We start from the raw sequence: 14,028 nt of genomic DNA, 5'->3' as shown, positions 1-14,028 counted from the left end.
ACGTGTAATATATAAGTGGCAGTCAAATGAAAATGAGAAATGTGGTAAAAAGTAAGTAAACAGTTCATTACACTGAAGCGCCAAAGTAACTGGTATAGGCATGCGTTTTCAAATACAGTGATTCGTAAACAGGCAGAATACGGTGCTGCAGTCGTTAACGCCTATATAAGACAACAAGTGTGTGGCGCAGTTGTTAGATCGGTTACTGCTGGTACAATGGCGGGTTATCAAAATTTAAGTCAGTTTAAACATGGTGCTACAATCGGCGCACGAGCGATGGGCACAGCATCTCCAAGGTAGCGATGAAGTGGGATTTTCTCGTACGACAATTTCACGAGTGTACCGTGAATATCAGGAATCTGGTAAAATATTAAATCTCCGACATCGCTGCGGCCAGTAAAAGATCCTGCAAGAACGGGACAACGATCACTGAAGAGAATCTTTCAACGTGACAGAAGTGCAATCCTTTGGCAAATTGCTGCAGATTTCAATGCTGGCCCATCAAAAAGTGTCAGCGTGCGAACCATTCAACGAAACATCATCGATATGGGCTTTCGGAGACGAAGGCCCACTCGCGTACCCTTGACGACTCAAGACACAAAGCCTTACACCTCGCCTGGGCCCGTCAACACTGACATTGGACTGTTGATGACTGGAAACATTTTGCCTGGTCGGACGAGTCTCGTTTCAGATTGTATGGAGCGAATGGACGTGTACGGGTATGGCGACAACCTTATGAATCCATGAACCCTGCGTGTCAGCAGGTGACTGTTGAAGATGGTGGATGCTCTGTAACAGTGTGAGGTTCAAAAAAATGGCTCTGAGCACTATGGGACTTAACATCTTAGGTTATCAGTCCCCTAGAACTTAGAACTACTTAAACCTAACCTAACATCACAAACATCCATGCCCGAGGCAGGATTCGAACCTGCGACCGTAGCAGTCGCGCGGTTCCGGAATGAGCGCCTAGAACCGCTAGACCACCGCGGCCGACCAGTGTGAGGTGTGTGCGATTGGACTGAGGTGGGACCCCTGATAGGTCTAGATACGACTCCAACAGGTGACACGTACGTAAGCATCCTGTCGGATCACCTGCATTCATTCAGGTTCATTGTGCATTCCGACGGACTTGGGCAATTCCAGCAGGACAATGCGACACTCCACACGTTCAGAATTGCTACAAAGTGGCTTCAGGAACACTCTTCTGAGTTTAAGCACTTCCACTGGGCACCAAACTCCCCAGACATGAACATTATTGAGCATATCTGGGATGCTTTGCAAGGTGCTGTTCAGAAGAGGTCTCCACTTCCTCGTGTTCTTATGGATTTATGAACAGCCCTGCAGGGTTCATGGTGTCAGTTCCCTCCAACACTAATTTAGACATTAGTCGAGTCCATGCCACGTCATGTTGTGGCACTTCTGCGTGCTCTTGGGGGGAGGGGCTACACGATATTAAGCAGGTGTACCAATTTATTTGGCCCTTCAGTTATTTCAAAAGTAATCGCCCTAATTGTTGATCATTTACCTCACAATGAGACAATACGGTCAATGCCTTCATGCAAAAATGTTTGCGTTTACATATGGAAGCATGATTGTACCCAGGCGTAGACCTCGTCGTACGAAGCAAATCGATAGCCGCGAATGTCTGTCTTCACGGCACCAAAAATACGGAACTGGCATGAGAAGAGGTCGAGACTGTATGAAAGATGTGTAAGCCGACGGCATTTTGCCCACTTTATTTCGAGTACGCTGCAGAAATTTCGCTAGGAATACCTTACATATAATCCATATAGACCCAATCCCTTCCCATGGGATTTCCACGTTTGTGCAGCTCAGAAGAAAGACAAAGAGGTGGATGCATGGGTAGAATAATGGTTCCATAGACAAGCGCAAACATGAAACTTCCTGACAGATTAAAACTGTGTGTCGGACCAAGACTCGAACTCAGGACCTTTACCTTTAACTGGCAAGTGCTGTACCGGCTGAGATACCCAAGCACGACTCACGACCCGTCCTGACAGCTTCAATTCTGCCAGTACCTCGTCTCCTACCTTCCAAACTTCACAGAAGCTCTTCTGTGAACCTTGCAGAACTAGCACTCCTGGAAGAAAGGATATGGTGGAGACATGGCTTAGCCACAGCCTGGGGGATGTTTCCAGAATGAGACTTTCACTCTGCAGAGGAGTGCGCGCTGGTATGAAACTTCCTGGCAGATTAAAACTATGTGCCGGACCGAGACTCGAACTCGGGACCTTTGCCTTTCGTGGGCAAGTGCTCTACCGACTAAGCTATCCAAGCACGATTCGTGACTCGTCCTCACAGCTTCAATTCTGCCAGCTCGTCTCCTACCTTCTACACTTCACAGAAGCTCTTCTGCGAAACTTGTAGAACTAGCTCTCCTGAAAGAAAGAAGCTTCTCTGAAGTTTGGAAGGTAGGAGACGAGGTACTGGCAGAATTGAAGCTGTGAGGACTGGTCGTAAGTCGTGCGTGGGTAGCTCAGTCGGTAGAGTACTTGCCCGCGAAAGGCAAAGGTCCCGAGTTCGAGTCTCGGTCCGGCACACACTTTTAATCTGCCAGGAAGTTTCATATCAGCGCACACTCCGCTGCAAAGCGAAAATCTCATTCTGGAACCGCAAACATTTTTCCACGAGGGTGGTGACCTTGTCTCCCAGTTGTATGAATGAGTTGACTGTTACGCAGATTGCTTTTGAAATTAGTTGCCACTGTGTTGCATGTCTCAACTTAGGACATAATATTCGGTTACGTCTCATCAAGATCTGACAGTCATCAGAAGAGTAAGGTTCCACCCTCTTCAGACGTGTGTATAGCGTTTTGATATGTGTGTTGTTGTGCAGTTGGTGATATGAAAGCTAAAGATTATCGCTCTGTGCAGTGGGACGCATATGGGAGAAAGGAGATCAACTCTGACCAGTCTTCACCGGTTTGCAGGCGATACGAACTATTCGCGATGACGTATGAGGTCGTCTCGGCAGCCCCGCTGCATTCGCTGGCGACTTCAGTCGCTATGAGGTCGCTACGGGCACCGCTGCAGCCGCCGCTGCTCGTCACGATGTCTTTGTTGATGACGCTGCTCCTGTCGCTGACGAGTTCTTCGGTCAAGGCCGACGAGGGTGACGGTGGCGACGGAAGTGAAGCTACAGCTGAGGCGGAGGTTTCCGCCGCCCCGGTGACAGACGAGCCGCGCGTCTTCGCATTTAGGAAGGCGATCTGTGGAAAGACTGTCGAGGACACCGACATCCTGTGCGCCGTCGTCAGGATAGTCAACGATGCCGCCAGAAGAAGAGAGACGACGAATGACCCAGAGGACGGTCCGAAGAATCAAAAGGAGGTTAATTAGGAAGTGGTGAGTCGTTCAGGAGTTGGACATGTTTTGGACCTCTCATAGGGGTTCCTCGTGCCAGGCCAGTATTTGGTCGCGATATTTGAATTATCAGTAATTACGAAACTTTCTGTGTGTGTATTACTTCAGTATTTACTTAATGGTATCAGTTCCCTCCAGCATTAATTTAGACATTAGTCGAGTCCATGAGGCCATGCCACGTCATGTTGCGGCACTTATGCGTGCTCTTGGGGTGAGGGGCGGGGGGGGGGGGGGCTACACGACATTAAGCACGTGTACCAATTTCTTTGGCCCTTCAGTTATTTGAAAAGTAATCGCCCTAATTGTTAATCAAAAAAATGGTTCAAATGGCTCTGAGCACTATGGGACTCAACTGCTGAGGTCATTAGTCCCCTAGAACTTAGAACCAGTTAAACCTAACTAACCTAAGGACATCACAAACATCCATGCCCGAGGCAGGATTCGAACCTGCGACCGTAGCGGTCTTGCGGTTCCAGACTGCAGCGCCTTTAACCGCACGGCCACTTCGGCCGACAATTGTTAATCATTTACCTCACAATTAGGCAATACGGTCAATGCCTTGATGCAAAAATTTTTTGCGTTTACATATGGAAGCATGATTCTACCCAGGCGTAGACCTCTTCATACGAAGGAAATCGAATGTGGAGACCTCTTCTGAACAGCACGTAGCAGAGCATCCTAGATACGCTCAATAATGTTCATATAAGGAGAGTTTGGTGGCCAGTGGAAGTGTTTAAACTCAGAAGAGTGTTCCTCAAGCCACTTTGTAGCGTGTGTATTACTTCGTAGGATGCAATGTGGTGCATACGCATTTTTATTTTGCGTCTTTATTGTTGAAAATGTTTCTCACTTTACATAGAATATGAAGGTAAACTGAATAACTGTTAACTTGCACTTGTCAGTCAAAATATTTTTTCCATACTTTACTGATTTACCTTAAATTTCCAGTTATTTCGTACTCTTCACATCATGAGAAATTCTGGTCTCATCAAGATCACAAGTATAACATCTTACAATTTCAAAGACGGAGAAGTACTTTCGAAATGCTTCCGGCAATCTGACAGCGTCCTCGTATTATTCATTGCTAGGCATTGAAATTGCAATGCCAGGAATGATAGAAAGTGACGAAATTTTGTTTTGCATTTTGTACGTATGCAGCTTAGTAGGTCGAATACATGCGTAAATTTGTGTGTGATTTGGGGGAGTACAGGGCGCGAAATCTGACACACAAGGCTGCAACCTTGTCAACAACAATGGCTCTAATCCGTCTGGGTATGAAGTGAATTCAAGTTTTGGCGACAGATGCGGGTAAGTCGTTTCAAGCGATTCAACTCTTTGCCACAAGTCGTTAGTCGTAGTACCAGTGTCAAGGCAACCCATGTCCAGATGTCTTCAGTGAGTGAGAGATTTCTACTTTAACAACAAAGAGTGAGGCCGCGTGTTGACGCTGTTGTCCTGCGCCGGCCGTGTGTGGCCAAGCGGTTCTAGGCGCTTCAGCCTGGAACCGCGCTGCTGCTACGGTCGCAGGTTCGAATCCTGCCTCGGGCATGGATGTGTGTGATGTCCTTAGGTTAGTTAGGTTTAAGTAGTTCTAAGTTCTAGGGGACTGATGACCTCCGATGTTAAGTCCCATAGTGCTCAGAGCCATTTGAACCATTTTTTGTTGTCCTGCACTTCCTCGATATACAGTTTCTACGACTGTCCCCCAATCTCTCACTCACCGAAGACATCTGAACATCTCGCTCATCTCGAAGATAGGGCATGGTATTGTTTGTGGGCTTTCTGAACCCACTGCATCATACATATTCCCATGGTAGCTGTGCGATCCCGACCACCGCGAAAAAAAAAAAAAAAAAAAGACATTGCGCAACGATAAGCGGCAGTTAGGTCACCATCCAGTCGAAGTCCGACACGTGCTTCTTTCTACTCACTAAAGGCTGATATTGAACTGAGATTTATGAATGACCTCCACAGTGTATCCTTATATACTGAGTGTATACGGCGTTACTTCTCTGGTTTATGCGGCTGCGCTAAAATTCTTATCATTTGCATATCCAATCACGTTCTATACTTAATGCCAATATGTGGTTTTTTGGATGTCAGCTTTAGGGTGTTACAGTTTTAACGTCCAGCACGAACACTTCGTAAGTAATAGGACCCAGTACGTTGTCCTCGACGGCGAGTGTTCATAAGAGACAAGGGCATTGTCAGGAGTGCCTCAGAGAAGTGTGCTGTTTTCTATGTGTACACTCTTTGACATAAAACTCGACCGGCGGCCGGCCACTGCAGAGGCTAAGTCCGCGCCGATCGCGACATGGGACAAATAAACTGACCAACTCGCTAATTCTCTAAGTCCGGCTATCTGCACAATCTGCACAATCTGGCAACACTGTAGACTGCGGCACTTCCTGGAGGAAGTCTTGTCCCATGTTAGACAAAAGGTAGACTACATACGCCTGTCTAGCGGTAGAGTGCATTCTGTCTGTCTACAATGTCTGTGGATCGAGACCAGCTGGCGCAAAAAATTTTTATAGCCTCTTGTCTCTGAATGCTGAAGACATGAATGTAATGGTAGCGCGGATTCAATCTGTTTCACTTTCTGACACGCCGATAGCAAAATTTTATCCAGTTACCATTTTGCGGCATATTTCTCGCAGACTGTCCTCCTCTGGACTCCGTGTGCGGCAAACCTACGGGATCCACTTGCTGGCTACCGGCAGCGGCCGTGGCGACAGCAGCGGCGCTGCACTCCCCCGTTCTGTATCGATAACGCCTGCTACCGCTCATCGCTTTTGACAATTTAAAACGCTTCATTATTATTATTAAATGTTGCTCCACAGAAAATGTCTACGATTTCCATTTTCGCTCCAAAGCAACGGAGACAGACACCCTGATTATTAGATGGGTACCGTATTACATTAATCGGCAAGAGCTGAGTATGACCCGAAATTAATTTTATAGACTGGGACGAAATCAAACCACCTCACTACATTCGATGAATTTATAAATGCTTTATACCTCGCTTCTTTTCCTTTCAAAGTCAATCATTTGTGCAAATTTTGGCCAATATTCGATTGCTTTCGTCAAGCCATAGTGAGCGTCTGTGGTGTAAAGTGTATTACAGTTTTTGTTTCATTCCTTATGGTAAGTCAATGCGATAAACTGTGTGAATACCTTGCAATGCATGCTCTGTAGAAATACAGGAACACTGAACATTTGGAGTTCCATGTATGGATTCAAAAGGTATTTAACGTCGATCGGAAGTGACAGTTAAGGTCATCAGATTTAAACCAGAAAAATTCATCGGTTTTGAGGTTTCACAGAACATAAAGGAATTGCTAAAGCCGGTGTCATAAAAAGTCTACAGTTAAATGCTATTGCAAAAATTTAGAAGAGAGGAACTATATTAATCAACATGTTCACTTCATAAACAACCTCCTGACATGTTAGACCTATATGACGAACAAAGCTCAAATTCGTATCGTTGACAGTCGGTTTGAATCTTTTCAGAAACTATTTTACAGTGAAGCACCTTGGCATTTGCAAAGCAGACATCCATGATATTAACATAATTCGAAATTGTACGAAGATTTATGTGTAAAGGCCTTCTTCAGATTTCGTATAAGGAATTTTTACTAGCAGTTTGCAACTCCATTAATTAAAATGGAAAATAAAAGGTTGTGTTCAGCGGCTTTCACTGATGTTGGAACTGCCACCTCATACAGCACTAGCACCACAATACGTAAGGGAACCACTGAGCTAACGACACACTAGGGGCAACAGGTGGACTATAGTCACTGCGATATTGCCTGAGCCTCAAAACGCAACATTAAACACACAAACAGGTGTTACTTATGTGAAGAACGCCGTTCTTAGAATCCAGAAATGAAATATACTTTATAAGTGTCTCATCTTACAGTGGATTATATCGATGAGTCTTCGATGTGAAAAACGAATGCCAAGTGAATTTAGCGAGGCAATGCCGAGCTACACCCGGAAGTAAATGCACTATCACTGTGTTGACGAATACTTGCTACGACGCTGCCAATTCTCAGCTCTGCTACGAGGCAACTCTTTAGCGAAATGCTTGTCGTGATTGTCCGATACGGTTCTTCAGAGGGGAGACGCGCGCACACGTTTGATTTCTTTCCGGCGTTCTCCCCTGATAGTTTCTGACGTCGCCTTGTGGGCTATATATACATCTGAGACATTCAATATCATTAATCCAGAATGATAAGTTTCAGCTTCTGGCGTGGAAGAACGCTGTGACTCTGACATTATATCATTTCAACGTAGGGAAAGCAAAACGGATGATTCAGTGTTTCTCATTCAGCATAAAGCACGTGAGATAATTTTCCGTAACGTTCATAATCATCTCAAAATACAAACGAAGTAAAAATATATCGAAAGCTTATTTGAATTGAATATAATGTAAGATATCAAACGCTTTGCACATCGATATCGAATATGTCCACGTGCAATCTCTTGCAGCATACATATAGAATGTCATGATTACCACGAGAATGAAGAAATATGTTGGTAGGGATGGAAGCAAGAAGAGATGAAATCAACAAATATTCGATTCCTTATGGCATTCATTTCATTTGTGATTTATTAAGATGTAAAGCGGGATATTACTTTCGTTAACACGAAAGATGTTCCGCACATATGGATAATGAGGAAGTCTGCGTCTTCATACGTTTCCTCCTTGAAATCTGTATGCTCTATTATATACTAAGTTGCCTGATCAATGTTCCCGTAATGTTGCCCTTTTGTTTGGCCCCTTAAACGATGAACAGATTCCAAATGCGTGTCTCTGCTTGAAAGTAGTTGTTCGAACCCTTCCTGTGTTGTTTTTTGTGTTTTTTTGCTTGGAATTCATGAAGCAGACCCCTGTGCTCCCCCCTCCTCCCTCCCCCCCCCCCCCAGCCTTCGAGGGTTAGGACTCAAAACTAAACCGTTTTTTATCCACTGGCATAATTTATTCAGTCAGCATCAGCACAAGACTATCAAACAAAGCCTTCCATTTACAGTTGCAACACTCTAACCAGCAGCTGACCCAAGGGTAACCCTCGGTCATGGTCCGAAATTAGCAGCTCTCTGCTACTGTGGCAAAGCCCGAACTACATTTTCGATTCCGGAGCAACAGTTTATCTGACAACACTGTGTTAAATCAACAGGAGTAGTTGCAGAGTTGTGCCACCAGATCTGTCCTCCCATTGCCAACTTTATGTATCTGACTTCTCCTGTAGCGTTGATCACGAGGTGCCGAGGTAAATGAGTGTATTCTGTATGACGTAACATTCAGTATTCCCTTCTTTCATAGACACTCTTCATGTGCATCGATACCAAATAGGGATGTGAAAACTCTTGCAAGTGAGAGAATGACAATAATAATCGTAACGAGAACAAGCAAATAATGAATGAAGTTTATTGCTATGCAGAACGAGAATGGCTGTGAAAATAAAAACCTGTAAAAATAGTTTGATCGTTGAGTTGGCACAATGATGCAAATATCTTCTTATCATTTTGCTACTGAATTTAGTTCTGGAAGTTTGCAGAGAAAAAGGAAAATTCGGTACTTCTCGCTAGTTTAATATAATGTGAATCAGCAACTACCCTTTCCTTAGATCACGACTCAAGGAGTTCCCCAAGTAGCTACCAGGGCACTGCTGCAATCTGTTCCCTGACAGTGTTCTGATGACGGTTAATGCAGATAGTTCCGATAATGAAATACAAAACGTATTGCAGGGTAGTTCCTAGGACCGTAATATTTAATTTGCGATGTAGATGGCGCATGAACGTGACGACTATCTAGATTCCTCGTCAATGTAAAAAGATAATGTTATAGGAATTGAGCATGTGCCCTCGGCACCAATACTGAAAGAGAGTGAATGACTGCAGGTGTGCCAAACACTTTTAAAACGTCTGCCAAGTACCAAAAACAGTAGCAGTATGAAGAAAGCATTGAACAGATCAGAAAGGCCTCACTGCTATCCACAGCCCTAGTGGAGCTGCGCTGCCAGACGCCAACCCGATAGCACATTACACCACTGAAATCTACCAATGAATTGTGTACTTATACTGATCAGCTTCAGTGAAATTTGTTATACATGACTAGAATATCAGGTGTTATTATGGATAATAGTCCAACACATCGAACTCATATGGTGGATTCACAAAGAAAAATGTAATGTGGGACTACTGAAGAAGAAAGGAAACAATGGGAAAATGCGCTGATGTGCATTTTAATACGTTTTTATCTTCATAGCTGCCGTAGTTAATACATCAATAAAAACCTCGTTTATTGCTTCAGTAGCTGTTACCGTCTTGTTTGACACCTAGACGATCTAAACAACACAAATTCGAGTCGCTGACAGTTAATTCTAGTCTCTTCAGGGACTTAGTCTTGTTTTGTTGTCGATGTAAATTGGTATCCGCGAAGAATACTATTGCCGAAAATCCTGAGAGGTTTACAGAACACATATGATACGGAGGTTTATGAATAGTCTCTTAGTTGTGATCTTTAGAATAGTAGTTGCCGCGCGGAGTGGTCGCACGGTCACAGATTTCGCGGCTGCTTCCGCCGGAGGTACTAGTCCTCCCCGGGGCAGGGATGTGTGTGTTTTCCTTAGAATAAGTTAGTTTAAGTTAATGTAAGTAGTTACTACGTCTAGGAAATGATGACCCTAACAGTTTGGTCCCTTAGGCATTAGAACTTAAAAAAGAGCAGTAGCGGAAGGAACTGATAAGGTAAAGCTTTTGCAGAAAAACTGGAACTAATGAAAGAAAGCATCTATAGTTGAATAAATGGAGCACTTTACTGCAGCATTACCTTGTTCGCACAGCAGTAAATACTGCCCTTACCATAATCGTAGCTGACAGCCGTTGTGACCGTGCGGTTCTAGGCGCTTCAGTCGGGAACCGCGCTGCTGCTACGGTCGCAGCTTCGAATTCTACCTCGTGCATGGATGTGTGTGCTGTCCTTAGCTTAGTTGGGCTTAAGTAGTTCTAAGTCCATGGGACTGATGACCTCAGATGTTAAGTCCCAGAGCCATAATCGTAGCTGACGTGTACAGCTCGCAACGTGAAACACGAGAGTGTGGCCACCTTTTGCATGAAGGGACCATTTTGAACTGAAATACGTTTCCTAACTCAAAACCACTCTTCCTGTGGTGATTACTCTCAATATGTGATCTAGATGACAAGAAAATAGTAAATGGATGTAGGTCTGTATCACCTAATCCCAGGTCGTTCGCGTTCGTTTCTGCCAGCCACTTTGACATGGGAAGTGTGAGATGACGGGGCTAGGAATCAGAGAATGAACGTAATGGTGACGTAGTTTGAGGTCCTGGTGTCTCAGCCTAAAGCCGTTCACCCTGGTGGCCGCGACGGATTAGCCGAGCGATCTCAGGCGCTGCAGTCAGGGTCTGTGCGGCTGGTCCCGGCGGAGGTTGAGTCCTCCCTCGGGCATGGGTGTGTGTGTTTATCCTTAGGATAATTTAGGTTAAGTAGTGTGTAAGCTTAGGGACTGATGACCTTAGCAGTTAAGTCCCATAACATTTCACACACATTTGAACTTTCTTTCACCCTGGTGTGCTTTCTGTTAGGAAATATCGTTCTCGGAAAGTAGACTGGATGGTTTCCTTATCCTTTGAAATTGTGAGATAGCCGTATCAGCACGTTTCCAGGATAGTACACAACTATTCATGGGTTCGAGATTTGTTTCTCGTATATCTTTTTCTTTATTCCCCCTTTACATTAAATTTTAATATCAGATGGCAACTGCCCGCATTGCCTTGATTAAAAATTATATGACGAAGAAACAAATTATTTTCATGTTTAATATTCCGTAGGCGCATGCAAATATATGAATTGGGTTACGATTTACAGATTTTATGATCTTAGTCATAAAAGCAACGTTGGCATACACGAATTGTCCTTGGGCAATGAACATTATATGAAGATACGTTCTCCTAGTGGTATTTAGTTCTCACTAATGTGGAGGGAAGACTTATTTCTATACGTTCCTGAAATCAGTTATTTGTCTCAACTGTAGGCGTTTACTCCGAGCGCGGGGCCGCGTAGACACGAAGTGTGAACAGGTGACGTTAGCGGCCACGGTCGCCTTCGGTAAATGCAACACATTCAGCGAACGAGCACGTGTAAAGTCCGTAGAGAATATCTCCCTTTAAAACAGTTTTGTTTCTTCTATATATCCTTTTCAGTGGAAAGACAGAAAAAAGAAGTGTATAGTGAAGGCAAGCAATCGTTTTGAATAAGAGAAGCAGATTAGCTTTACAACCATGCAACAGAGTCTAACAGTTCAACAGACTGCTGCACTGTATTGATCAACTTACACCCCACCTCATCATTACCAAAGCATAGGAGGACTGTATATTCTGAAAGAAGGCCTACCTGCGTGTTATAACTGGCACCGTAAACTATATTACCATTCACTCTGTATTCTGATCTCCGTCCCAGCTCCCTTCCCTTGTCAATGTAGGTTTTTGTCAACAGATATCAGCAAAGTAATTTGGAATGTGGAATCCTCCGAATAAACAGCCATTGCAGTTTTCGAATTTTTTTTGTCGAATTTTTTCACAGCATGGAAATTAAGTATTCATACTATTAGTCAGAAGTATTTAATTTCTGTGTTAATGGATGGTCATTTCTTTACAGAATCATAGCCCGATTCATAATAGCAGAGCCATCCAGAACTGGTTCCAAGGTCGGCAGATAATAAAACTTCTTCCTTTCGTGCCAAAATCACCAGACCTCAACCCCATTGAAAATATGTGGGCGGAGGTTACGAGGTCGTTACCACCTGGGTCAAGGAATTCAGAAACTCTGTGGGAAAATATAGAGAATACATGGTGGGAGATAAACGATCATCATAATCTCTCGAGGAATTTAGCCTTATCACTTCCCCGACGCCTTCGAGCAATTACAGAAAACGAGGGAGGATGGGTAGGGTACTGAAAGAAAAAAAAGGCCAAACCAGTTGCGAGGTCCTAAAGTGTTCCGGAAGCCTACTAAAACTAAATGGTCCCTGTGTATTCTCATTAAATGTGTCACTGCGTGGTTGTTACCCATAGAAACTACTAATTAAATTCTTTACTCAAAGAAATAAATAAACAAATGTATGAGCAACGGGTAAATGTTTGGTTCTGAAATGTTAACCACAAATTTGGTACACTGTCAATCACCCGATTGTGTTTAAAGAAAATGCGTAAGTAACCGGAATTGTAACTGGGTCTGCATAATAACTCCTCCGTTCTGTAAGCTATTTCTTTTCATTCTGTCTTACTTTCATTTCTCAAAAGATAATTACGGTATTACCAGTAACATGCAGGATAAAATTGCCTAACAGCTGATCTTGTAACAGCACATATAAAGATATTTCTACTTCCTATGGTCTCTTACGAAGATAACCATTTTCTGAAGGATAACCCAAAATGCTTGATTCATAACGTCACAGCAACACACTGGCACTCTTATTACCATTGGGCAAAGCAATGATGGTATCTCCACGCGGACCAGTTCTAGAAAGGTTCTATAACTTCTTCATCACTGTCTGATCCCAAAAACACCTCTCATTTATTGACGTGCCTCGACGTTAACTAACTCTCTAGTGGTTGGTAAGTTCGCGTGGTCGCGATTCCGAAATTTACATTCCCCTCATATTCGTGCGCGGCACGTTATTGAAACTGAAAAAAAAACCTCCACAAGTTACCTAGACTGATTTCCTAATATACCATCCAAAACCTCCCCTCCAAAAGATACTTAAATACACACACAGAACTTTTCACAATACTTACAGTTCGTGTACAGCGTGCATAGCATGGCTACACGATGCTTTTTGCCCTTTATTTAATTCAGGAAAGAGAACTCACTGATTCCCACGTATCTTTCAAATCCCGTTGTTCTAAGAATTAGCTTCACACGTAAATTTCTACTAACTCATTTCACAAAATGTGACTTCTTATTCTTTCATACTAAGTTAGCAACCTTTGCTTCATCCGTGAATTTCAGAAACTCGTCAAATTACAAATTGAAACACATGCAAACTACAAATGGCTTCTTTGCAAACTAACTCTTTCAGATCAGAATTAAGAGCATTAATTTTTACCATGAATTTCTGTTAGCAGTTCGATTAGTTAAAGCCACGAGATAATATTTTCCTACACTTCCAGATCAGATTTTGAAACAAACTAACCAAAATCATGAATTTAAATTGAGCATTACTAAATATGGTAAATTAACACATTCCTACTTATAAACTAATGGTTCCTAGCACTACGTCATCCACTCTTCATCATTTTCTTCATCAACCCTATGTGGTGAGTGCCAGGTCTTTAGGCTATCGTAGTTCGTCACATGACTCCTATTTATGTCGTACCTGCTTTACAATTGAATTCTAACACTTTACTGTTCACCGAATTACTCAAACGAAATATCAAATTCCGTTAACTTTCAAGTTACTTTCCGCGGTCGCGACATAGTATTCTTACATTCGCCTATCATCTAATGTAGTGAGGTAGTCTGATTTCGTCCCAGTCTATAAAATTAATTTCGGGCCATACAGATTTCAAGGAGGAAACGTATGAAGACGCAGACTTCCTCATTATCCATATGTGCCGCA

At 43.4% G+C, this 14,028-nt stretch overlaps 1 long non-coding RNA gene across 1 annotated transcript in view; it reads left to right on the top strand.

Annotated features, from left to right (window-relative positions):
- The first annotated feature begins 2,913 nt into the window (after positions 1–2,913).
- LOC126253536 (uncharacterized) overlaps positions 2,914–14,028 on the top strand; it is a 59,138-nt gene continuing 48,023 nt past the window's right edge. The window contains exon 1 of the long non-coding RNA XR_007545993.1: positions 2,914–3,365. This is a non-coding gene — a long non-coding RNA (uncharacterized LOC126253536). The remainder of the gene's footprint in view (positions 3,366–14,028) is intronic.

Source organism: Schistocerca nitens, chromosome 4, assembly GCF_023898315.1.
Source record: "Schistocerca nitens isolate TAMUIC-IGC-003100 chromosome 4, iqSchNite1.1, whole genome shotgun sequence".
Classification (NCBI taxonomy): Eukaryota; Metazoa; Arthropoda; class Insecta; order Orthoptera; family Acrididae; genus Schistocerca; species Schistocerca nitens.
The sequence above is the reverse complement of the archived record's forward strand: the minus strand, read 5'-3'. Positions and strand labels throughout refer to the sequence as shown.